Source organism: Mus musculus, chromosome 19 (genome assembly GCF_000001635.26).
Source record: "Mus musculus strain C57BL/6J chromosome 19, GRCm38.p6 C57BL/6J".
NCBI lineage: Eukaryota > Metazoa > Chordata > Mammalia > Rodentia > Muridae > Mus > Mus musculus.
In genome coordinates, this window is record NC_000085.6 from 57,521,102 (window position 1) to 57,545,016 (window position 23,915).

The window sequence follows — 23,915 nt, forward strand, 5'->3', positions numbered from 1 at the left end:
ACATGCACACACACACACACACATTCACACACATGCACTTACATACACATATGCATGCCTGTATGCACACACACACATGCACACATTCACACACATGCACTTACATACACATATGCATGCCTGTATGCACACACACACATGCACTCATACAAGCACACACATGCACACACACACACATGCACACACATACATGCACACATTCACACACATGCACTTACATACACATATGCATGCCTGTATGCACACACACACACACACAAACTGATATGCACACGAACACACTCATGCACATGAACACATACATAGTGAGAATTTTGAAAACACAGAAATTATAAGAATACGTTTTTGTTTGAATCTCAGGTGTGGGGATACAGGGCTGCTTTGCAGCAGCTGACTATGATTTGCCTCGTTCTCCAGCATAAGTGCATGGTTGACCACTTGGTCCCCAGTTGATGGCACTATTTGAAAAATGTTTGGAGAGCCTTTAAGAGGTAGAACCTGGCTAGAGGAACTGGGTCACTAAAGGAGTGGTCCTTGATGTTTCATAGCACAATCCTATTTCCAATTTTCTTCTCTTGGCTGCCTGGCTACAGATGCAATGTAACTATCTGTTCCCCAGTCCTGCTGCCAGGTCTACCCTCCTGTTGTTATGTCTACACTCCTGTTGCCATGTCTACACTCCTGTTGTCATGCTTACCCTCTTGTTGTTATGTCTATCCCCCTGCTGCCATGTCTATCTCCTGTGGTCATGTTTACCCTGCCTGTGTCATGTCTACCCTTCTGTTGCCATATCTACCCCCTGTTGCCATATCTACCCCCTGTTGCCATGTCTACCCCCTGTTGCCATGTCTACCCTGCCTGTGTCATGTCTACCTTCTGTTGCCATGTTTACCCCCTGTTGCCATGTCTACCCTATTGTCATGTCTATCCTCCTGTTGCCATGTCTACCCTCTGTTGTCATGTTTACCCTGCCTGCTGCCATGTCTTTTTGCCATAATTGGCTGCATCATGTTACACTCTGAGTTAAAATAAGCTCTTCTTCCCTTAAGGTGCCTCTTAACAAGAGAAGTAACACAGCTCTCGAATGGACATCATAGTTGAGTGATGTCACAATGCCAGGAGTCTTTTCAGGGAAGAGTTCACTTCTTCAAACAGGAGGTCAGAGAGCTTGGAGGTGGTAGGCACAGATAGACAAAAACTGGCACACAAGACCCAGAGTTCAGATGAATTAATAATGTCTCCTTTTTATTGTTGTGGATTTGCTATTGTTCAGGTTTGCTATTGCTCAGGCCGGTGTGTTGAAACAGGGACTTACTATAGAGTTCTGGCTTGTCTAGAATTCATGACATAGACCACACTGGCTTGACTTTCTTGTGGTCTTCTTCCTCTGCCTCTGGAGTACAGGGATTACAGGTATGGGCCACTGCTTCCAACAACTCAGTACTCAAGTGAAGCCACAACTGGCCCAAGAACCTTCCAGTATGTTCCACCTCTGAAGGTTCACAAAGTTCCACCCCCACAATGGGTCCAACTTTCCAACCAACACACACACCCATGTTGGCACAGGAATGGGGGATGCTCGAGAGTCCAAAGCATAGCTCATCCATGGAGTTATGTTGTGAATGCTGATGAAAGCATGTGTGTCCAGGTGAGGTTTCAGGACTGACCAACCTCCTCCTCCTCCTCCTCCTCCTCCTCTTCCTCCTCCTCCTCCTCTTCCTCCTCTTCTCCTTTTTTTATTTTGAAGGTTTTTTTTTTTAAATAGATTTTATTTATTCTCTGTGTAGCCCTGGCTATTCTGAAACCAGCTCTGTTCAAGGTTGGCCTTGAACTCAACAGAGATCTGCCTGCCTCTGCATCCAGAGTGCTGGAACTAAAGGCATGCACCTTCAGTACCTAGCAAGATTTTATTTTTTAAGAACACTTCCATTTGTTTTTCTTTTCTTTTATTAAGACAGGGTCTCTTTGTGCAGCCTTGGCTCTTCTGGAGCTCAGTCGACCAAGCTGGCTTCAGAGATCTGACTTCCTCTGTCTCCCAAGTGCTGGGGTTGAGCATGCAGCACAATGCCCAGCATGAGGCACAGTATCCAGCACGAGGCACAGTGCCTGGCACGAGGCTGCTTTTATACATACAGAAAAACGTATGAAGACAGCATAGTTACCTCCACCCATCTCCAGTTACTACAGTTATTACAGCTATTGTTTCTTTATTACAATTACCCAATACTGATACTAACACCCATCCTTTATTGAGAATTTGGGATACCACACATTCAGTGTCTCCTCTGGCTCCTCTCCACGAGGACCAAGTTTCAGGTCACTCTGTTCAGAAAAGCCCAGGGAGCAAAGCGTGGGTTCTTAGAAGTTACAGCTCCGCGTATTGCAGGCCTTGTTCAGCGGCCTGATGTTCAGTTGGCTCCTAACAGCGTTTCAGGGTGGGGAAACGTCTCTCATCCACGTGACTGGGAGAGTCGCTGCTCAGCCGCCTGCCAGATGACTAATTGAGCGCACGTGAGCTTTTTCCAGGTGGAGCATCTTTCACGGGGATTGCTTAAATTACAGCAGTATACACAATTACTGTCCAATTACCAGGCTTGGGCTCACATTCCAAGCATTCGGTTTTCCCGGCTAGGTCTCCGGCTTTGAAAAGTACGGCTTTAATCACTCCGATGTCTTAACTTCACTGATCTCCTCTGCCATACATTCTCTTCTGTTGACTGTTTGACTGTTTCCTAGGTGCTGGTGACCCTCCTGGCGGTCTCCCACTTTAAGGAAGGACTCCCAGTTTCCTGTTGTACCGTATCCTCCGTCTCCGGCTGTGATGAGGTCTCTGGAGCGCTGGCTGGTTTTGGCTCTCAGTTTTAGAGGACCTCAGCCTGTCTGGGTGGGGAAGGAGTGTGGCTGCCTCAGGAGAGGAGCGCCCCGTGTCAATACTGCCTCAGTTTGTCAACTTGTCCAAGTCCGGGAGGCAGACAAAGCCAGCCCAGAGCTTTCAAATGTCGACGCCTGGTGAGCGCTGCTGATAGCCAGGCCCAATTCCTAATGGCTCCCTAGCCTTCTCACAAGCTGGGGACTGTGAAGTGAAAGCATCCTGTGAGGGACGCTTTGGATTCAACCCCAACACCATCAACTTCTTCGTTTCTTTCTCTGTGGGCTTCTGGGAGCATGGTTCGTTACTATGGTTCCCTTTTCTTGTCCACCCTTTTGTTCCTTTACCTGGTAGACTCAGACCTCCTCCCTCCATACTTGAAATTGATCGTGGAAAGTAAACACAAGTCTGAAATACCACGATCTCCTCACCGGTGCCCTTGGAGGAACCGCCTGTGTGACTGCTTTCCCTTTAAAGGTCGCTTGGTTTTTTGTGATGTGAAACAGCTGTGGTGCTCCCTCCATCTTAGCATCCCTCCTCCTCCTCCTCCCTTCCCAGAAACACCCCTGCTTCCCAGCATCCGCCTCACCTCCACGACTTTCTGTGTCATCTTATCCACGCACAAGCCTTTATTACATTATTTCTTCTATATCAATAGCCCTGGTCTTTCTCCTGAGTTACAGGCTCCCATTTTCAAATGTCCCTAGACATTTATAATTGAATCTCTCTGCAGAGTGCAATCTGTTCTTCCCTACCCCTCAGCTCCCCGCAAGCTTAGTTCCTGCCATTGCTCCTGTACCTTTCCTAGGATCTTAGACTTACGACTTAAAAACAGAACAGAACAAACAAACAAACAAAACCCATTACCCTCTCTTTGTTCCTTACAATCAATCAGTCACTCGAAACTGGACCTGTTACTCCTTGGCAATACCTCTTTATGTCTTTCCCTGCTGTTGTCATTTGCTGTCAGTGTTCACTCTATTCCAAATGATAGCCCACTGCTTTTTATCTTTGTTTCTTCCTCCCCTTCCTCCTTCCCCTCATCTTCTTCTTCCTTCTCTTCATCCTCTTCCTCCTCCCCCTTTCCCTCCCCCTCCTCCTCTCCCTCTTCCTCTCCTTCCTCCCCCCTTCCTGCTCATCCTCTCTTCTTCCTCTTCCTCCCCTCCTCCTCTTCTCCTTCCTCTCCCTCCTCCTCCTCTCCTTCCCCCTCCTCCTCCTCTTCTTCCTCCCCCTCCTGCCCCTCCTCCTCCTCTTCTTCCTCCCCCTTCTCTTTCCCTTCCTCCCCCTCCTGTCACTCTTCCTCCTCTCCTTCCTCCCCCTCCTCCTTACCTTCCTCCTCCCCCTTCTGCCCCTCCTCCCCCTCCTCTTCTCCTTTCCCCCTCCTGCCCCTCCTCCTCTCCTTCCTCCCCCTCCTCCTTTCCTTCCTCCTCTCCCTCCTCCTTCCCTTCCTCCTTCCTTCCCCTCATCTCCCTCCTTCTCCCTCCTTCTCTCCCTCTTCCTCCCTCTTTCTTCTCTCCTTCCTCTTCTTCCTCCTCCTCCTCCTCCTCCTCTTCCTCTTCCTCCTCCTCCCACTTTTTGGTTATCTTACTCTTGCTGTGTCCCTGGTGCATTAACTCAGCAGTGCTACTGGATATGCTGCCTGAACAGTCTGTCTGAATTCCATGTTCCCCTTTCTTAGGAACATTTAGTGACTGCATGTGGCCTGTTGTGTGTTAGCAGAGGGCTCTAGATCCCAAGCTCCAGGGAACCATTTAAAAGCACAAATGCACATGACCAAGATCAGAAGAAACAGTGTTTTGTTCATTCAGTGAGAGTACAGTTCTGCTTTCAATCCAAGATTCCTTTTTAAGATGTATTTATTGTGTGTGTGTGATTACTCTGCCTGCACATGTGTATGTGCACCACGTGACTTGCAGGTGTCTGTGGAGGCCAGAAGAGGTTTCTGGACCCCTGGAACTGGAGTTGGATGGTTGTGAGCAGCTCTGTGGCTGCTGCGATTCAGAGCCAGGCTCTCTGTAGGAGCATCCTGTGGATGACTTGGCCATTTCACCAAGTCTCCTAACCCATAATTTTTTTTTTGAAGGCAAGGTCTCACTGTGTACCCCACCTGGCCTCAAACTCACAGCCCAACTCATAATTCTTAAAAAAGCAAAATCAAGCTAAACAGAAACCACTCTGAAGAACTATGTTAATCTTAGCCTGATGTTTAATGCCCTCTTTAACAAAGTGTAGCTAAATTTCCTGAATGAACTTCAGTGTGCTGCAAGCTGACTGTAGACAACAGACTGTCTAACCAAGCTAGGCTAGTGACTGGTGGGAATCCAGAATGCCACCCTGTTAGGGCTTGGCTCACATCACTTCTCCCTGATGCATGCCACCAGGCTTCCCTCCCTGAGGTGTGCTCTTTCACTAACTTTAAAGGGCTTGCTTGCACCTCGGCACCTCATCCGGGGCTCCCAAGGGCTTTCCCTGGCTTGAAGGTTCGTGAGCTCTGTTGCAGGGTGCATTTGTGCAGACTTATCCAGTTTTATTATCATCTATATTGTTATCTGTATTTGTAGACTACTCACAACACTTATCGTGCCCTAAACATCTTCCCATCCCTCACGGCAGCTACCACAGACCGTTCTCTGGAGGATGCGCTGATAGACATCTCTGGAGTGAATGACTTTATGCTCATTTCCTATCCTCTTGCCCTGAAGGAGTCAGTAAGAGTTCCTGGGGAAGAGGAAGGAAACATACAGCGTGTGTTTGTAATGAGAGAAGGGGTGAGAGGAAGCGTAAAAGAGGTTATGAAGACGGCAGCGTGCCTTCCTTGGCACTATCCAAGGAGGCAGTAGAAACAATGACCTTCACTTTAGACACCAACCCATTAAGGCGTCACATTGGGCTGCTGTGCTACCCTGAACCTCCAGAAGTAAGGGCTGCCAGACAGCTTGGTGTTAAGTGGGAAGGACTGGGGGTGAGAAATAAAGAGGAGGAAGCAGTAGCTGGGACCGAGAGGCCTCACATAAGCTGATGTCTTATGTCAAGCAAGTTTATTAAGAAGAATAGCATCGTAAATACTATTTACAGGGGAGAACAGCCAAGGTCAGCAGAGAGCTAAATAGGCATTGTTGGCAAGGAGGACACAGGACACCTCAGACACAGCTGCCTCAGGACTGATAACCCTGACCTAGGGGGAAGAGTTGGGTCTCTAGAAGCTTCAACCTTGATTCCTCCGAGGCACTGGTGCCAGCCCCAGGCAGGCCTTGCCGAATCCATTTGTAGACAAGGGCACAGAGCTAGAGTTCCCTTTTGTCAGTGCCTCTAAGGATGTCTTGGGTCAGTCTGGCTCCCACACTGTGCCCATTGTGAGGATGGAGAAAGTTGTAGCTGAAACCATGACGACGCAGGCATGTGACAAGGAAACACAGCACACGCTGCCAGGTACTGATTAGAGGGGTCCCCAGCGTGTGTCTCTTTCCTCCTTTTATGACTCTCTAGAGTAAGATCTTTTCCTGTGCATGGGGCAAACATCTTGATTTTCTTCCATCCTTAGGACTGTATTATCTCCCTTTAAAGTATCCTCTATCTATGCAATAAGACACCCAGTAGGCATTCTTGGAGGCTGTGTGAGTTCCTATTATGCAACCACCAGTTTAACATAGAAATTCTACAGATCCCACCAAGAAGTCATGCAAGCATGTTAAGGGTGAGTAAGCATGACTATTCCAATCTGTAGAACTCAGGGCATACAGATGACCCCCTTCGTCAGACATTTTGCTGGCTTGTCAATTTTTCTCATGAAGGGACACCAATGCAGTCATGTTATAATCCTGTAAGGCTGGGCTGTGACACGGCCCTTGCTTTTCCCAGGCAGAACGTATAACTGATGACAAACTATGGCTGAGAAAATGGATATTTTTGTGACTTCGGTTCTGCATGGAAGCAGCTGACCAGTTTCCATTGCTTTTATGCTGCTCCCTTGCTCTTGGTTGATTTTGAGTAATAGCCTCACTTCTGCAGAGAGGAGATTTTATTTGAAGTCTATTCAGAGATTTGGTTCAACAAACTGGACTATAGGTTTCAGAAAATCTCTTTTGAACCTTCCTATAATAGATTTTCTCATCGGTTATTCCAGGAACACTTCACCCTTCACAGGCTACCATGCATTTGCTAGTGTGTGCCCCGTTTGCCCATTTAACCTGCCTTTCAACTTGAGCAACGTTGTTCTAAATTTTTTCTAATTAATCTCTCTAAGCCCCACTTTCCCCTCATTATCAGGAAGTCCAATATCTTCTTGAGAGCTTCCTTTTCTTTATTCAATCTCCTGTAAAGTATGTTTTTCATAACTAAACACCATGAAGAGGAAGAACTAGAGGCCGCTGGTATCCACGTTACATTGCTTTGGGAGACCGCTCCTCCACATGTCTGAGGTCCATTTTGTTTTGGTCCATTTCAACATCACATAGACCGGGCAGCTTAAAGAAAGCAGTTCATTTTCCACAGTTTTCGAAGTCAGGGATGTAGAGACAGAGGATCCAGGAGATTCGCCACCTGATAAAGGCTGAGTTTCCATAGACTGATGGCTTTTATGTCCTCGTGAAATGTTAATGTGGAAGGGACAGAAAGAAGTCTTCTCTGGGTCATTTTATCTATCAGGCTAAGGATTCCATCCACAGGATTCACTGTACAAGTTACCTCTGAGAGGCACCACCTCATAGTGAAACCACCTGCAGGTTCCTTCAGTGCGTGATCTACGGAGAATGACGCCCGTGCTCCCTGTCCACACTGTCCGGAACTAGAGAAGGTCCTGACCTGGGCCACATGCTGTATGAAGACTCACTTCCCCAGGGCTGGGGAGGAATTATGCACATGGCTAGTTCTAGGCACTCTGGCTGTCCGTTCATCCGTTTGTTTTAGACATCCGTTTGTTGTCTTACCTCAGGGGTTGTCTTTGTTACTCTTTGTGACTGTGACTCCAGGCTGAGAATCTACCATGGTGAGGACAGCTGGCAGCAGGTCAGAAGAGGACTGAGAGATCACAGAGAAAGAAAACCACAATTAGGCCAGACTACCGACCCTCAAAACCTGCCCCAAGCGATGTGCTGCCAGCAAGACTCCACCTCCTGAAGCTTCCAGAAACTCCCGTAGCAGCACCATCAACAGGAGACCAAGGGTCAAGGTACCCAGCCTCTGGGGGGACATCTGGCCTCTGGGGGACATGCTCACTGAAGCCACTCAGTGGAGCTCTTCATGTCTAAGCAACCTCAGGCTCACCTCAAGTCTGGGGTATAGTGATCAGTTTCCTTTACTCCTGGAAGGTTCTTATTTATCTTCCTAAGCTGCTATAACAAATCCCACAAACTGGGTAGTTTAAGACAGTGTATATTCTCTGTATCCTAGAGAAGTCCAAGTGTTGCTAGGGCCAGGGCCATGCTCCCTGAGAAATGCGTGAGAGATACTGCATCTTGGTGATTCTCTGGAAAGCCTTGGCATTTCCTATCTTGCAGTACCTCCTCCTTCGCCTCCTCCACCCCATAGTGCCCTACTGTCTTTGTTGGCATCGCCACACTTCTCCTTGTCTCTCCTCTCTTTAGTTTTAGTTTTTATTCATAACCATCCACCCAGACCTGTTTGTGTTTGGTGTGGCATTTGCCATGAGGAAGGTTCTAGAACAATACGTTCCAGTTCCTATTCTCAAATTTCTCCCCATAGACTGACTTTCTGCCAGTGGAATCATGGTGTGGGACATCACTGCCCTTGTACATGAATCCTGGAATAATTCTATAAAAAGAGGGACCCTTGTCACCAAACCCTTGTCCTTCAATGTCCAGAACAGGAGGGTTTCTTCTGTCTTCAAAACTTTGTCTGCCAATGCTGACAGGGAGACTTGGCTCAGGGTCATGCCATCACCTGGGACATCAAAGGATAATGTGGGGCTGACCTTGGCTAATAAGTGGCCTTGGTTAATGACAGTAGCTACAGACCTTCTCTCTTTGTCTCACGAGTAAGCCAGAATGATGGCTAAAAGGCACACTCTCCTCCTTACTTACCTCACCGTAATGAATTGTATCTTTAATGACTATATTTCCATAGTAGGTCACACTTTGAGGTGCTGGCAGTTGGGACCTCTAATTGTCTTTTGGGGGAAGACAACTTGATCCACAATGGCCCAATGCTCTCCTATTGCTATGTACGCCTCATCTACCCAAAGTTCTTAAATGAAAGCAACGTTTGTACAGGAAAAAATACCTTGTCAGATAACTGTATTTAGAATAATAGGTCCCTACTTGCCTGCATTTTTATTACCCACAGAACCATCCAATAAACTCATTATCAAGACAAAGATTTTTCTCCATGGAGACCTGTTGTCGGTACAGACAACTTCTGGAAGAAAACAAATAAGCAGGCAACTGTAGCCCTCATCAGGCAGAGGCTCTGCGGTTCCCTTATCTCATGCTCTGCTTGCCTGCCCCAGTAGAGCCCAAGGATATTTGCAGGTCTCATGTTTAATTAGGGAAGCTAAAATCAGAGAGGGAAAGTAACCATTCAGATGGCTCAAACAGTAAGCGGTCGAGTTATGCTTGTGAATATTCATATCTTTGTAGCTCTGATCACAAAAACAGCTGGATTCTACCCATTGACCTAATCAAGATCACACTTTGGGAAGGCCAGTCTATAAAGTATGTTCAAGTATGATGGAGGAGAGCCAGGAAGTCTCCAGGAAACTGCTAAAAAAAATTCTAGGAAAGAAGAAATGCAGAGAGACAAATTTTTAGAAGCCAATACTTCTTTTAAAATGCAGTATTTACCCGGGGCTACCCTCAAGGGGTAACTGTGAGAGCAGTGTTGGATACAGAAAGCATGAAGCTTGCATGAGGCAGTTCAGTAGACCAGTCCCACGGACAGTATATGCCTCTCAAAAGGGGGAGACACCTACTTCTAAGCTTGGCTTTTCTTTATGTCCAAGCCCTGCAGCCCAGGTCCTAATGGCTAAAGCATCCTTCTGTGTGCTGTGTCATCTCCATCCACCAAGTAGCACTCCATCAAGGACCAGCAGCTAGCCCCTGCTTCAGAAGCTGCAAAAAAGGGTGAGCTCTACGAACCACAATCACAAAGGAAATCATTTAATGACCTCAGAGCTATGGTACGGATAAACGAAGTTGTAAGAAAATCAGCCCTAAAGAGTACTCCAGGTAGGTGACCTCAAAATGGATTATAAAGAAGTCAGCTCCACTGAGACGAAAGGATGGACCATCTAGAGACTGCCGCACCGGGGGATCCATCCTATAATCAGCCTCCAAACATTGACACCATTGCATACACCAGCAAGATTTTGCTGAAAGGACCCTGATATAGCTGTCTCTTGTGAGGCTATGCTCAGGCCTAGCAAACACAGAAGTGGATGCTCACAGTCAGCTATTGGATGGAACACAGGGCCCCCAATGGAGGAGCTAGAGAAAGTACCCAAGGAGCTAAAGGGGTCTGAAACCCTATAGGTGGAACAACAATATAAACTAACCAGTACCCCCTGAGCTCGTGTCTCTAGCTGCATATGTAGCAGAAGATGGCCTATCATTGGGAAGAGAGGTCCCTTGGTCTTGCAAACTTTATATGCCCCAGTATAGGGGAATGCCAGGGCCAAGAAGTGGGAGTGGGTGGGTAGGGGAGTGGGTGGGTAGGGGAGTGGGTAGGGAGGGTATGGGGGACTTTTGGGATAGCATTTGAAATGTAAATGAAGAAAATACCTAATTTAAAAAAAAGAAAAAAAAAGATCTTTATCTTTAAGAATTAAAAAAATAATAATAAAGAAGAAGTCAGCTCCAAGTTGAAGTGGGCAAAGATCATATAAAGATGAGAAAGAACCGCAGCAAGGTGGTTGGGGTAGGGGTGGTGGTGGTGGTGGTGGTATGGGTACCTGGAAAGCTGAAGTGTCCCAGGAAATGTGTACCATAGGACACAGGGAGACTGTAGAAGGGTCAAGTTTGGGTCCCGAGGACCATGATGAGAATGTAAACTTGCTGCAGCCAGAGCGAGGAGGAAGGAGACATGGGAGCAGGGGGTTGGAGGTTGGGGACAGAACTAGGACTTCGATCTCAGAAAGCGTAAAATCTTCATGCTCGTAGAAACCATCCAAGACAACTCTCTATCCACCTGAATTTACAGATAGAGACAAAAACCCCCAGTGGCTTGTTCAGGGTCACTTGAATACACTAGGGCAGAAGTTCTGACTAGTCATGTTCTTTTTATTGAATTGTCTTGTCCCCTCACTGCAGACAACCAACACCTGGAAAAGGAGAGGTTTGAAGTCACCTAATTTATCAGCAGCAATAGCAGCACTTCGGATGACCAGGGCAGCCCTTTCCCTCCAGCCCACAGAGCACGGGTTCTGAAGAACTCTGAGAGCAATGGTACACCTTCATGCCTGTGTTGTGCTGACAGAGTATCTCAGAGCCCTGGCTGGAGTGGCACTATTGGAAGGTCACTGAGACAGAGCAATTGAGAAAAGACTGTGTGCCAGCGTTTGTCTGCATCTGTCTGAGAAGTACTGGGTTCTGGAGGTGGAGGGGGACATTGAAGAGAGTGCAGAGTCTGTGTGGGGGGACCGGCAGGAGGTAGGAGTTCCCAAGAGCAGTCACTACCACAAAAGAGGGGAGCCAGGAAGAGGTTGTAGAAACTGGGTCTCCTGAGTTATCCTGTCCTCCTGAGGAGATTTTTGTTTCTGAGAGACAAGGTCCCACCATGTCACCTACAGCAGCCTTGAAAGCTGTGACTTCTGTCATCAAAAAAGAGAGTTTAAAAATCACAGTGAGAGGAAAAGCAGAATCCCTTAGGACAGAGAGAATGAGATTAAGAGATCCTCTGACTAGACAAATGTGAGGGAAGGAGCCTTTGAGCCCTAAAGGAAGGAGGATGCGGGGAAGGGGACGCGATAGGGGTTGTGGGCAGGATGGTGGATTTGCTAATATGAGATGAGGCAGCATGCCCAGGCCCAGGCTGTGTGCCCTGCCTAAGCACTGACTTGATTAAGCACCTCCTACCTACCAGGTACTGGGCCAAGTGCCTGAGATGCATACTATGTTAACCCCTACAGGACCCTTCTAGGCAATCAGTCATTGCCTCTGTTTTACAGATGGAGGCACAGAGAGGAAAGATGCATTAATGGTAGAGTTTGTACAAGCAAAGCTGAGCTGGGTGTGGTGCTGTCTGCCTGCACTCTTAGTACTTTGGAAGCTGAAGCAGGAGAGTCACAGGTTCAAGACCGGACTGAACTTCACAGTGAGACCTCGTCTCATAAACAAACAAACAAATGGCAAAGTTAGGATTTGAACATGGCTTGTCCGCACTCTAAACTTGTAGCCACTGTGCTTTTCATCGTCCTAAAAAGGCATGTGACCAGGAAGAGCTGAAGATACAGCAATGGCTGGTCCCAAAGTTCTACCTGAGACCATCTAAAGACTACTTTCTTAAGACCAGAGCAAAAGGCTGGTGCCATAGCTCAGTGCTCAAGATCACATACTGGTCTTGTAAAGGGCTCCATTCCTAGTACCTATTATCAGGCATAGTACCTATTATCAGGCGGCTCACAACCCCGTATAATTCCAAGACTAGGCGCTTTTATGGCCTCTGGGCAAGTGCTCTCAGAATAAATATACCCTGACACACAACATGTACAGACATAATTTAAATCTTAGGAAAGAAAGAAAGAAAGAGAGAGAGAGAGAGAGAGAGAGAGAGAGAGAGAGAAGAGAAAAGGAAAGAAAAGAAAAGAGAGAGAAAGAGATTAAAAAGAGACAGCTTAGTTTTACCTCCAGTTGTTGTGACTAGGAACTTAATGGCTTGGGACACATTGTTGTAGACACTGTAAGGAAACTCAGAATCAAAGTCTCAGATGCAGTGGAGAACCTACCCCAGAGTCGCACTCTGACTACCCGGTGTCCTCCAGCTCAAAGCAAAAAGGGATGGTCACGGTGACCTGCTAGCCCACAAGGTCCGGTCTTTACCTCATCTTCCTCACTGCTTCTGCTCCAGCCACACCCTGCCCTTTCCTGTGCCCTGAACACGTAGCCACCCTCTCTTTAGAACACTTTTCTCCAAACACTGTAGCTCCCCAGTTCCTCCATCAGAGTCTGCAGTCTGGTCTTCTCTTCTGTTCCTCTCATCTGTTGCTGCCTAAGTCACTCCAAGACTCACTAGGCGCTTGTAGGAATCGTCACATATAACTCTCCCATAGCTACCGGAATTTACAAATAAATAGAGACAGAAATCCTTAATGGATTGATTGTTCTGGACTTTGGATCTCTCATATGTTTGCACTCAGTCAGTGGCCAGGACTAGAAAATTGGAGCTAGCCACCTGCTGTTTCAGAGCCCATCTATGTGGCCCCTCCTCCCAGGCTAGTTTTCTCCTTGAGCGTTGGCCTCAGGGCTGCAGAGACTTTCAGTGGAGCGAGGCTGAAGTGAGTAGACAAAGTAGCAGCTGTGTTAGCTCACCAGACCTCGCCTAGACTTTGCAACATAACTTGCATATCCTCTCTTTGAATGACTAGCTGCAAACTCAACTCGGACAGTTCTGAGGGGAGCAAGACCACAACCCACTCCTCAGCTATAGATGGATAACAACAGTTGGCTTTGTCAGTTCGACACAATGTAGAATTACCCAGGCGGAGAGTCAGTAAGAAACTTTCTGAGTTAGTCGAGACATCTGTCATTGTGGTGGGATTGTATTGGTTACATTAACTGAGGTGGGAGGAGCCAGGTTGCTGTGGTTTGTACCATTCTCCAGGCAGGGGATCCTGGACTTTGTAAGGGTGAAGGAGGGCTGGGAATAAATAAGAAGGCACATAATCCACTCTTCCCAGGCTCTTGACTGTGGATGAGACTAGCTCCTGCAAATCCTGCCTCCACTTCCCCACAATGGTGGATTTTATCCTGGAGTTGTAAACTAAATATGGTATTCTGGATAAGAGTGGTCCCGTAGGTTCATATGTTTGTATATTCAGTCCCCAGTAGGTGGAACTGTTTGGGAAGGATTAGGGGGTGTAGTCTTAGAGAAAGTCTGCCATTCACTGGGGGTTGGCTTTGAGGGTTTAAAAGCCCATGGCATTCCCAGTTGGTTCTCTCTGCCTTGTGGCTGTGGATCAGATATGCTCCAGTGCCATGCCAGCCTTCCTGATGCCATGCTGCCTGCCACAATGGTCATGGACTTGCCCTCTGAAGCTATAAGCTCAATAAACTTCCCTTATAAGTTGTCTTATTCAGAGTGCCTCTGTGTGGCAACAGAACAGTAGCTAGGACACTGAAATTCACCACAGCAACAGAAACCAAACTATGACAGCTGTCAAGGTTTCAGGAGGACCTGCGGGAGGGAGAGACCTCAGGAGGTAGAGTCACTGCCAGCGCTCTACACTGGAGTGTGGCTGCATCTCTGCTCCACCCCTCAGTGTCTGGATCAGACTCTCTGTCTTGTGTCCTCTGCATCCAAGTGATTTTTTTCCCTACTGCTTCCCTAGTGCAGGTCCTGGCACATAGCGGTATTGATACACACTTCTTGCATGAACTCTGACCTTTCATTTTAACCTCCCATCTACCAGAGGTCCCTAAGTTATATCTGAATACAGCCAGTTTACAGTTGAGGGAAATGAGGCTCAGAAAAAATTTTAAGTTACACAGGGCCCCCAGCTGCAGAGTATAAAAGCCATGGTCAGCAGGCATATCTTGCCCTAGCTGGTCTCTCAGGCCACACAGCAAGGACTCTAGTCCAGCAGCCATCTCTGCCCCTGCTACTGCCCTCATCCACCGGCAGGCTAAATTCAATTTTTCCTGTTGGTTGCACTCAAGCCCAGAGCAAAGCAATTATACCTTAAATCCCCTGATAGTTGATATTTCAGGGTCTGTTCAGGGTAAGAACCTCGCTAGCTATTTAGATCTGGTTTGCCACAAAAAGGCGGTAAATAAAAGGTTAGGTGGCTTTTAAATGGCAGACTCAAATTTTTGGCTTTTTTTTCCCCCTTTTGCCTTGCTGCCCTTATAGGCATGTTACCAATATTTATCTCTGTTTCCCCAGGAAACCGTGGAGCTGTGATATTTAAAATAATAAGGCCCCTCCACTGGCCCAGTAAAGATCTTGATTAAAGCTCCTGCATTTCTGGCACAGCCCCTCGCTGCCTGGCTCCATTGCTCTTAATCCCACTTCCTCCAAAGAGGGTCTCCTGTAATACTGTTTGAAGGCTAAAGACTTCAAAGCAGACTTTTTACCGTTTCTTTATCTTGAAAAATATTCAATATTTGTGTAATTAAAGTGAAGTCTTCCCAGAGAAAATGACAACTCAAATAATCTGAAATGTACCTCCAAGAAAAAGGCTGTCAAAATGACATTTAGTTGTATAGTCACACTCTCTCTAAGGCCTTCGCTTCTCACCCTGATTTCTTGTAATCTTTGAAGGTTATGTCATGGCTGACTTCAAGTCACGTTTCAAATTACCATGGCCTCCTTCAGAACAGGTTTGGAGAGCAAGGAAATCTCTCTTTTGCTCTAGATTTTTTTTTCTACTGCAGTGTTGCCGAGGATTTGAAACAACAAAAGCTGAAAGCAAAGGGAGTCGTCCTTGTCCTTGGCTTTCCTGCTAGCTAACATCTTATTTTTTTTTCTTTTGCACTAACAGTTTTTAAATAGCTCTTTAATACCTTCTGTCTCTGTTTTCTTCTTCGCTAAATTGTACAGCAGAGGCGACCCATGCCCTCCAACCTAATTGGCAAATCTAAGGGAATTTGTCAACTTCTCATTTTAATTGGATGCTCCCTCTCCAGCCTTGACATCATGCTTCTCGCTCCCCCCCCCACCCTGCCCCACCCCACTCTATGCCTCAGCATCCATTTGCCTAGATTTTCTCTCAAACTGCAGCATAGTTAGTCCCCCATGTATGCACCTGTGTATAGAAACTGAGGGTTTCAGCACCAGATATATAAAAACTGACGACGTGGTCATGCCATGTATGGCTGAGGGGAAGGTTTTTTTTTTTTTTTTTTATTGCAGATATGAAGGAGAGTACAGGCAGGGGCATCTGAAAGGGTACAGAACAAGGAGAGATGCTAGTGAGTGAGTGAGCCAGTAGATGGGCTTGGCCATGGGGGTGGTGAGAGATGAAGACAAAGAGACAAGCAAGAAAGAGGAGTAAAGAAAACCAGGAGAGAACAAGGGAGAGAGGAACACACACACACACACACACACACACACACACAGAGAGAGAGAGAGAGAGAGAGAGAGAGAGAGACACAGATAGACAGACAGACAGACAGAGACAGAAAGACACAAAGAGACAGGGAGACAGACACAAAGAGACAGGGAGAAAGAGACAGACACACGTACAGAGTCAGACATACAGAGAGACAAGGGGACAGAGACAGACAGACACACACATACAGAGACAGAGACACAGAGAAACAGGGAGACAGAGACAGACAGACAGACACACACAGAGACAGACAGACACAGAGAGACAAGGAGACAGAGAGAGAGACACACACACAGAGATAGAGAGACTCAGAGATACAGGGAGACAGAGACAGAGAGAGCATAGCTGAAATAGCCAGGCTATAAGTAGAAATGAGAAACTGGGGTGGGAGGTGCCGAAGACCTGGAGTTTAGGGTAAGGGGTATGATGAGAAGACACAGAATGGACTCTGGAATATATAACAGGTACTTGTGATACTGAGGGAGGGAGCCCAGAGGTCAGCATGCATTCTGGTATGCTAATAAGCACCACAGACAGCCATCTGTCTCTTCTGACACTGGCAAGGGAAATGGCTTCTTCGCTAGAAAGGAACCGGCTTCACCAGTCCCTGAGGAGAGCTGGCTTTTGTCTAACTCCCAGAATTTAGACCTGTGACAGTTTATACACAGGACACTGAGGGAGAAGAGAAAGCTAGAAGCAGATGAGACGCTGGATAAGGCCTCAGGTCTACAGGGAGAGCACCTAGCTCCTAGAATCCAGAGCGGCTGGAGAACTTGGCTGGACTTTGGCCAGTGCAAGGTCCAAGGGTCCAACCCAATATGTGTTGAGTTTCTTCCAGCAATGACTGTATTTGTTCAGTGATTATTCTCTAGGTGTCACCCGTTTGTTGGGCACAGGGGCTAAAGTGGCTTGCTGGGAAGGAGAGGGAGACAAAGATAAACAGACATGTTCAAAAGTACTGGAGAACAAAATGGCTCATAGCATCCGTCACTGGTCATGTTTAGCTAGGTGCTCTCTCCACGGCTCTAGATGCCTCTGCTTAGTACGATGTTGAAGAAAGGCAGTGCTTTCCCCCACAGTTAGACACACGCATACATTAAGAGGACTGTGCTTCAGTAACTGTGTGTGTGTGTGCACTCTTATTCTCTGGTCCATCTCTCCAGCCCCCACCTCCAGAATTTCTTCTACATGGTGCAGCTTAGAGAGATTCAAACCTCAGACCTCGCAGAAGCTTGTCACACAAGATTTTGTCATACAACCCTCTATACTTTTGTACTATACATTCCTTTATCTATATAAAAAAAACCACTCTTTCTTTCTTCATATATATATATATATATATATATATATATATATATATATATATATGGATGAGAGAGAGAGAATACCATGAAGATTGAGCTCTGAAATCTAAAATCTGTGGCATACAGTCAAAGCCGAACTTGTCGAATTCATAATCTTGAGCCCTCCCACACATCTCAAAAATTTTAACCCAGAAATGTTCCTGTACAAAGGAAAGACAGGGACAAAAGTTGAACAGAGACTTAAGGAAAGGCCATCCAGAGTCTGCCCCACGTAGGGATCCATCTCACCGGCAGACACCAAACCCAGACATTATTGCTGAAATCAAGAAGCGCTTGCTGACAGGAGCCTGGTGTGGCTGTCCCCTAAGAGGTTCTACCATAACCTGACCAATGCAGATGCAGATACTCACAGCCAACCGTTGAACTGAGCCTGGGGACCTCAGGGGAAGAGTTAGGGGAAGGACCGAAAGAGCCGAAGGGGATGGCAACCCCAAAGGAAGAACAATATCAACTAACTGGACCACCCAGAATCCCTAGGACTAAATCACCAACCAAAGACTACACATGAAGGAAGCCATGTCTCCAGATACATATGTAGCAGAGGATGGCCTTATCTGACATCAATGGGAGGGGAGGCCCTTGGTTCTGTGGATGCTTGATAACCCAGCATAGGGGGGTGATAGAGAGGTGAGGCAGGAGTGAGTGGAGGAGCACCCTAATAGAGGTAAAGGGGTGGGGAGAGGGGGGTAGGATGGGGGATTTGTGGAGGGGTAACCGGGAATGGGGATATCAATTGAAATGTAAATAAATAAAATGATTAATTAAAAAAAAAGATTGGTCAGGTCCTTGTTCAAATCTACCTATTGAATGACCTTATCCATTTGGCCTTTCACACTCTCTTTCTGCTTATACAATGGAATAAAGATTGCTTGTGTAAAAGAACAAAGGTATTAGATGTGTTCAAGAGAGTATCTGGTATGAAATAGATAATAAGTACTAGACAGCATTAAAGATCTGTTCAAGAGCTCTAGTTTTTATTTTGACTACTCATCAAAAAAATTTTAATTTATACTTAAGTATTCCTAATAATTCAAAAGTGATGGCATAATATAAGTGTATATTACCTGTCTTTATCTTAGATATTTGTCTTGTTTTCTTTGACTAGATACAAGAGTTCTACATTTTTCAGAGTGGAGGCAAATGCCTTTCCCCCACTAGCACTTAGGAGGCAGAGGCAGACAGACCTCTGAGTTAGAGACCAGCCTGGTTTATACAGCAAGTTCTAGGCCAGCCAGGGATATATAATAAGACCATGTCTCAGAAAAGAAAGTATGAAGTATAAAAGTAAATAATACAGTTTTAAATGAAGTCCTTACTTTATTACTTTATTACTTCACCTTGGTATGTGATAAATAAATATTCCCTAAAATAATCCTGTTGCTTCTATTTTGGAAATTGCTTCCTTAGGAACCGTTTGTATACACTGCACTTTTAACCCCGGTGCAGTTGGCAACAGTTTATTTATTCTAGTTTTTTTAATTTGAGAAGGGGCCCATTTGGGTCAGTTAGAGCTTTGGTTGTGTTTTTCTGGCGTTGAGAAAGGAGAAGATAGGAATTCAATTAGCACCATGGTATTTTCTCCCCTTCCTTTCAGTTCAGGTGCCTCTCTTCACACCCGCCTCTGGTGTTAAGTCACATCAAAAGATGGGGCAACAGTTTTCTTGGTTTTTAATTTTCTACCAAAAAAAGGGAAGGCATCCATTTTGTTCCGCCCTAATTAGTATGAGAGCCACTCTTGCGTGAGCTGCCAGACGCTTGCGAGCCGTGCGCACCAGGCCTTCTTCCACATCAGCGGTGACACAGCTTTGGCAGTGCGAGTCCAAGGTCAAGGTCCTCCACTTCATCCTATATCAAAGCACAAAGGTGCTTATTTAATAGGAACTCAGAAATTATCTTTTTTTTTTTTTTTTAAGCTGGTGAAGAGTCTTCTCATGAAGAGCCGTGGGAAGTACCCGTATATCTAGTGTACTAACCTCACTTTAGGAGGAAACCAAGGTGGGAACCTGTAGAATGTTTATTGTGCTTTTCCCAGGAGGAAACTGAGGCCAACTGTGGTAACTATCTTAACCAGGATGACGAGACTTCATTAGCACGATGGGCCTTTTATGAAGCACTGAAGTCTCAATCCAATAGAAATCTCTCTGATCGAAGGAGCTTCGCTGGTGTGTTGGTTCAGAGATCCCCGGGTCCGGTAAGGACTACATGAGATTTCCCCACTACCAAGAAAGTACATGGTAAAACGCTGTGGGTGGTTCTCTGCACACTGTGCGGTAGGAGAATGGTCCTGAGCTTCAGTGAGCCTTGCGGCAGGAGAGTGGTCCTTGGGAGAAGTTGGAGAGACTCCTGCTCAAAGACTGTCATTCAGTGAGACTTCATTCTGTTAGCTAAGCATCTACTTTGTATGATGAACTATGAAGGTTCAGAATGAAAATGAGATTCCAGAGACAATGCACAACATCACTGTAGGGGAAGAAATTAAAGTGAGTGAGCTTAAGGGCTCCTTTTAGGCCAGCGTCAAAACCTCTCATGACCCCAGACAACGGGACTGATTGGTTCTTCGGGCTGTACGGAAGCAGTATTGGGGAAGTCGGACAGTACGAGGAACTGCTCCAGCTGTGGAATGCCTGGAGGTTTTAGAAGGAGCAGCTCACTTGCAGCCAAGTGTGTTCTGATGAAGAAGGCAACCCCGTGCGGCCATTCCTGAAGATTTCTCAGGAGAAGTCAGAAATCTCATCGCGTTTGTAAAATTGCTTACACTTCCTAAAGGTCTATGCAGGCCAGTGTTCCCAACCCAGTGTGTCCTGTGCAGAGGTCGGAGGGGAGTGGGCCACATCCTTAATGAACACTCTTCTTCATTTTACACCTCCCTGCTTCCTGCCTCCTGCTTCGGGCTTCTATCCAGTGGACTTCAGAGGAAAACCAGGAGGGTCACTTGTTGGTATGTTAGAGCCATTCTTGGAATATATTTCTGCAATGGTAAGCACACCACCATAGGTTTTTTTAAATTTCAACAAGGTAATATTTATGATTGGATTCTTTGTGAGATGAGCACTATCAGGTTTAGTAAATTAAAAAAAAAAAAAAAAAAAAGGTCAGCATGTGATTGGGGATGGCTTACAGGTTCAGAGGTTTACAGTCCCTTATCATCAAGGTGGGAGCAGGGCAGCATCCAGGCAGACACACTGCAGGAGGGGCTGAGAGTTCTACATCTTTATCTGAAGGCTTGCTAGCAGAAATACTAGCTTCCAGGCATCTGGGATAAGTGTCTTAAAGCCCACGCCCACAGTGACACACCTACTCTAACAAGGCTACTTAAACAGGGCCACACCTTCTAATAGTGCCACTCCCTGGCTAAGCATATACAAACCATGGCAGCCCCCAATACAGCGGTGTGGAGAGTTGAGACCTTTAATGGGCGTGTAAGTCACTCAGGTTCTCCAGGGTAGGTTCATTGCCATAGAGGCACCTAAAAAGAATGGTCTTTTGTTTCTGTTCACAGTTGCAGTCCATGTGCCTGGTACGGATAGGGTGTAGAGGTTAAATAAGGAAGCTTTTATCATTTGTGTTGTCGATACTGTGTATCTGAGACCTTACCAGATACATAAGTATCAGAATCAGGAACTCAAGGCAGGAACCGGAGGCAAGAACTGAAACAGAAGCCATGGCACGGGTAAGAGTGCTGCTTACTGATCTGTTTCCTCCTGGCTGCTCAGCCTGCCTTCTTATACCCAAGACCGCCTGCTCAGGAGTGGTACAATTCATATTGGGCTGGGCCCTCCTACATCAACCATTCATCAAGAAAACACACCACAGACCTGACCATAGGCAATCGAATGGAAGCAAACCTTGTCTCCCTAGATGACTCTAGTTTGTGTCAAGTTGAAAAAAACCAAACCAACCCCCAAACAACATCTAGCTGGTACACCCTCTGTATTCAGCTAGACGCTGTATCCTCCGTGAAATAAGTCTCCATTCTTCAAGAGTTACTCAACTCAGGTATCTGGCATAGCAGCACAAAACAGACCAAGTCACTGTGTTATTGAAAAAAGCCGTTATGATATAAATAGGAAGGTAAATGAAGCCAGGGAGAACTGGTGAAGAACACTTGTGTGAAGGGATGGGGGCGGGGTAGGTCTGAGATAAATATAAACATGTATATATATAACAGTCCTCAGGAAAATGTCTAACAACTGACTTTTCTGGAGGAGGTGCCCTGCTATGTTTCATTTGCTTGCTTCTATGCTATAAATATTTTAACTACAACCAGTTTCAAGTTATCAACATGAAGTGGCGCAAAGTAGTGTGGGCACGAAATAGGCACAGGTCTTTGGCAAGGTCAGAAAGATGAATCAGCAAAGTCAATGAAAATTCTGATCGTGAGACTTTCCATTGAGGAAAGACAGAGCGTCAGTGGTCCTCAAGCTAAGGAAATAGAAACAGAGATTTGAGATCCCCAACTACATTTGTGAGGGTGGTCCCAGAGGGAATAGTAAAGAATAGAAGACTGCATTCAGGTCCAGAAACCATAAAAGCAAGTAGGACCTTGGCCTTGAGCTCAGTACATGCTAATACGCTGCCACGTGGTGCTGTGTGACGGTCGACTATTAGGCATCACTTGCTCTGGAGGCACCTCTTACAGGCATGAGGCTATGTGCCCTTCAGAGATGTGTAAGCCCACATTCCTGTCCATTTGGTAAATAAAATGAAGCCTGTGCACTACACACATATGCATAGTGTCATGGGCCTGGTAGAGACAGGGTACACTAGAGATGAAGGACACTCATAATACTTGTGATATAGATTTCATTACCAGAGCCTTTACAAGGAACCTGAGTATTGGGCTCAGGGCTCTGCTTGCATTTGTTTACATGAAGAAACCCAACCAAATGTTTAAGCAACTTATCTACCGTTCCACAGCATTGCACATGGGTCTTTGTAACATTAGAAGACCCCTCCCCAACCACATCGGTACACCGCCCCGTCCAGAAGACACCAGTCTGATGGAGAAGCAGCGTGTAATCAGAGATGTTTAGTTTCTTTTTTTAAAATTGCATTCAGCCTGCATATTCCTAAAGAGTCAATTCATGTTTTTTTTTTTAAACCCTCCGTTGTGCCTGCATGTGACATGTATTTTTAGGTTCTGCTGCTAGCGAGTGTATTTTTGTGTGATTGAGTGGGAGAGTGGGAAGGGTTCGGCAGAGCTGTTTAAACCAGAATGCAGGGGGCACAGCAGAGACTGAGGAAGCTCTGCCATCTGAGGTCTTAGAAGAACCACAGAGACACGCGCGCATTCTCACTTCATTATTCTGTGCGTGCCTGGACGGATGACTAAAGACATTGTTAAGCTTTTTAAATGACCCACTCCCAGCAGCGAACAAATCACTTACCGGTCTAAGCTGACAGGAGTTTCTCAGATTATAAAACCTCAAAGCAGGGGGAAATGTTAAAACAGAGAAGGCAAAAGATGATACCCGAGACAGGGAAAGAGCGAAACGGAGGCTTCCTGTCTGCCAAGGCAGATGGCTGACCACTAGGAGGCCTTCACTGAGGCCGCCAGGGTAATTGGATGCTGGGGCTTTTCTGGCAAGGACTGTGTAGCTTCATCCATGAGATCCAGGCCCATCCCTGCTTAGGTAGGAACACTACATCTTCTGCACTGCTAGAGCGGATGGCTCATCCCAAACGTGAATGTTACCTTTACTTTGTGTTGCTTCTCCGGTAACAAGGACATGAAACGTAATTAAGGACTGAATTTCCTAGCCGACTCTCTCTTGCATGTACAATTATCCGCAGATATAAAATTGCCCGCTTTGATAATTACACCCTCAGAACGAGGGGCAAGTGGCTAATTATGCCCACATGTGGCCGATTGCACTTTCCATTAGCCAATTATGTGCACAGTTATTTGTGCACATAAATAATTGCACTCATGGAAAAATAGCAGCCCTCCTTTCAAACCTTCCTGCTTGGAGAGGATGATGGAGTAATTGCCACAGTGGAAATGTTCTTCGTGGGCACTAAAAGAGAATCAGATACCAGGAAACGGAAATGCGTAAATGACCAGAGCCCGCAAATGGCATTAAGTGCCAAAGAGAGCAAAAAGAACCATGGGATGGCTCGGGGCCAGCACACGTTAGGAAGCAGGCTTCAGGGTGGCTGAGCCGGACAAGCACAGTGACCTCAGGCAGGACATTGACCTTCCTTCGTGTCTTCTCATTCTGCACACATAAGGGGCAAGGCAGATGACAGGTGCTTCACTCCTAGCACTTTCTGGGACTGATCAGACAATTCTGTAGTCTCCTTGGGTCAAAGCGTCACACACAGAGAGACACTGTCACAGCAGCAGGTACACGTCTAATTGTACAGCAAAGGTAGATACCCTCTGTAGCAAAGGAGGGCCTCCAGTTTGGATAAGGTCAGGAAAACCTTTTGGTTTGGCTCTAATGTTCCTAGTTATGACAGT

General features: G+C 46.3%; 1 long non-coding RNA gene across 1 annotated transcript; it reads left to right on the top strand.

The window, feature by feature from the left end:
• Nucleotides 1-1,126: 1,126 nt before the first annotated feature.
• Nucleotides 1,127-10,059, top strand: Gm32932. Its single transcript, XR_877962.2, has 3 exons — nt 1,127-1,648; nt 7,837-8,036; nt 9,825-10,059. It is a non-coding gene; the product is annotated as a predicted gene, 32932 (long non-coding RNA).
• Nucleotides 10,060-23,915: the final 13,856 nt, after the last annotated feature.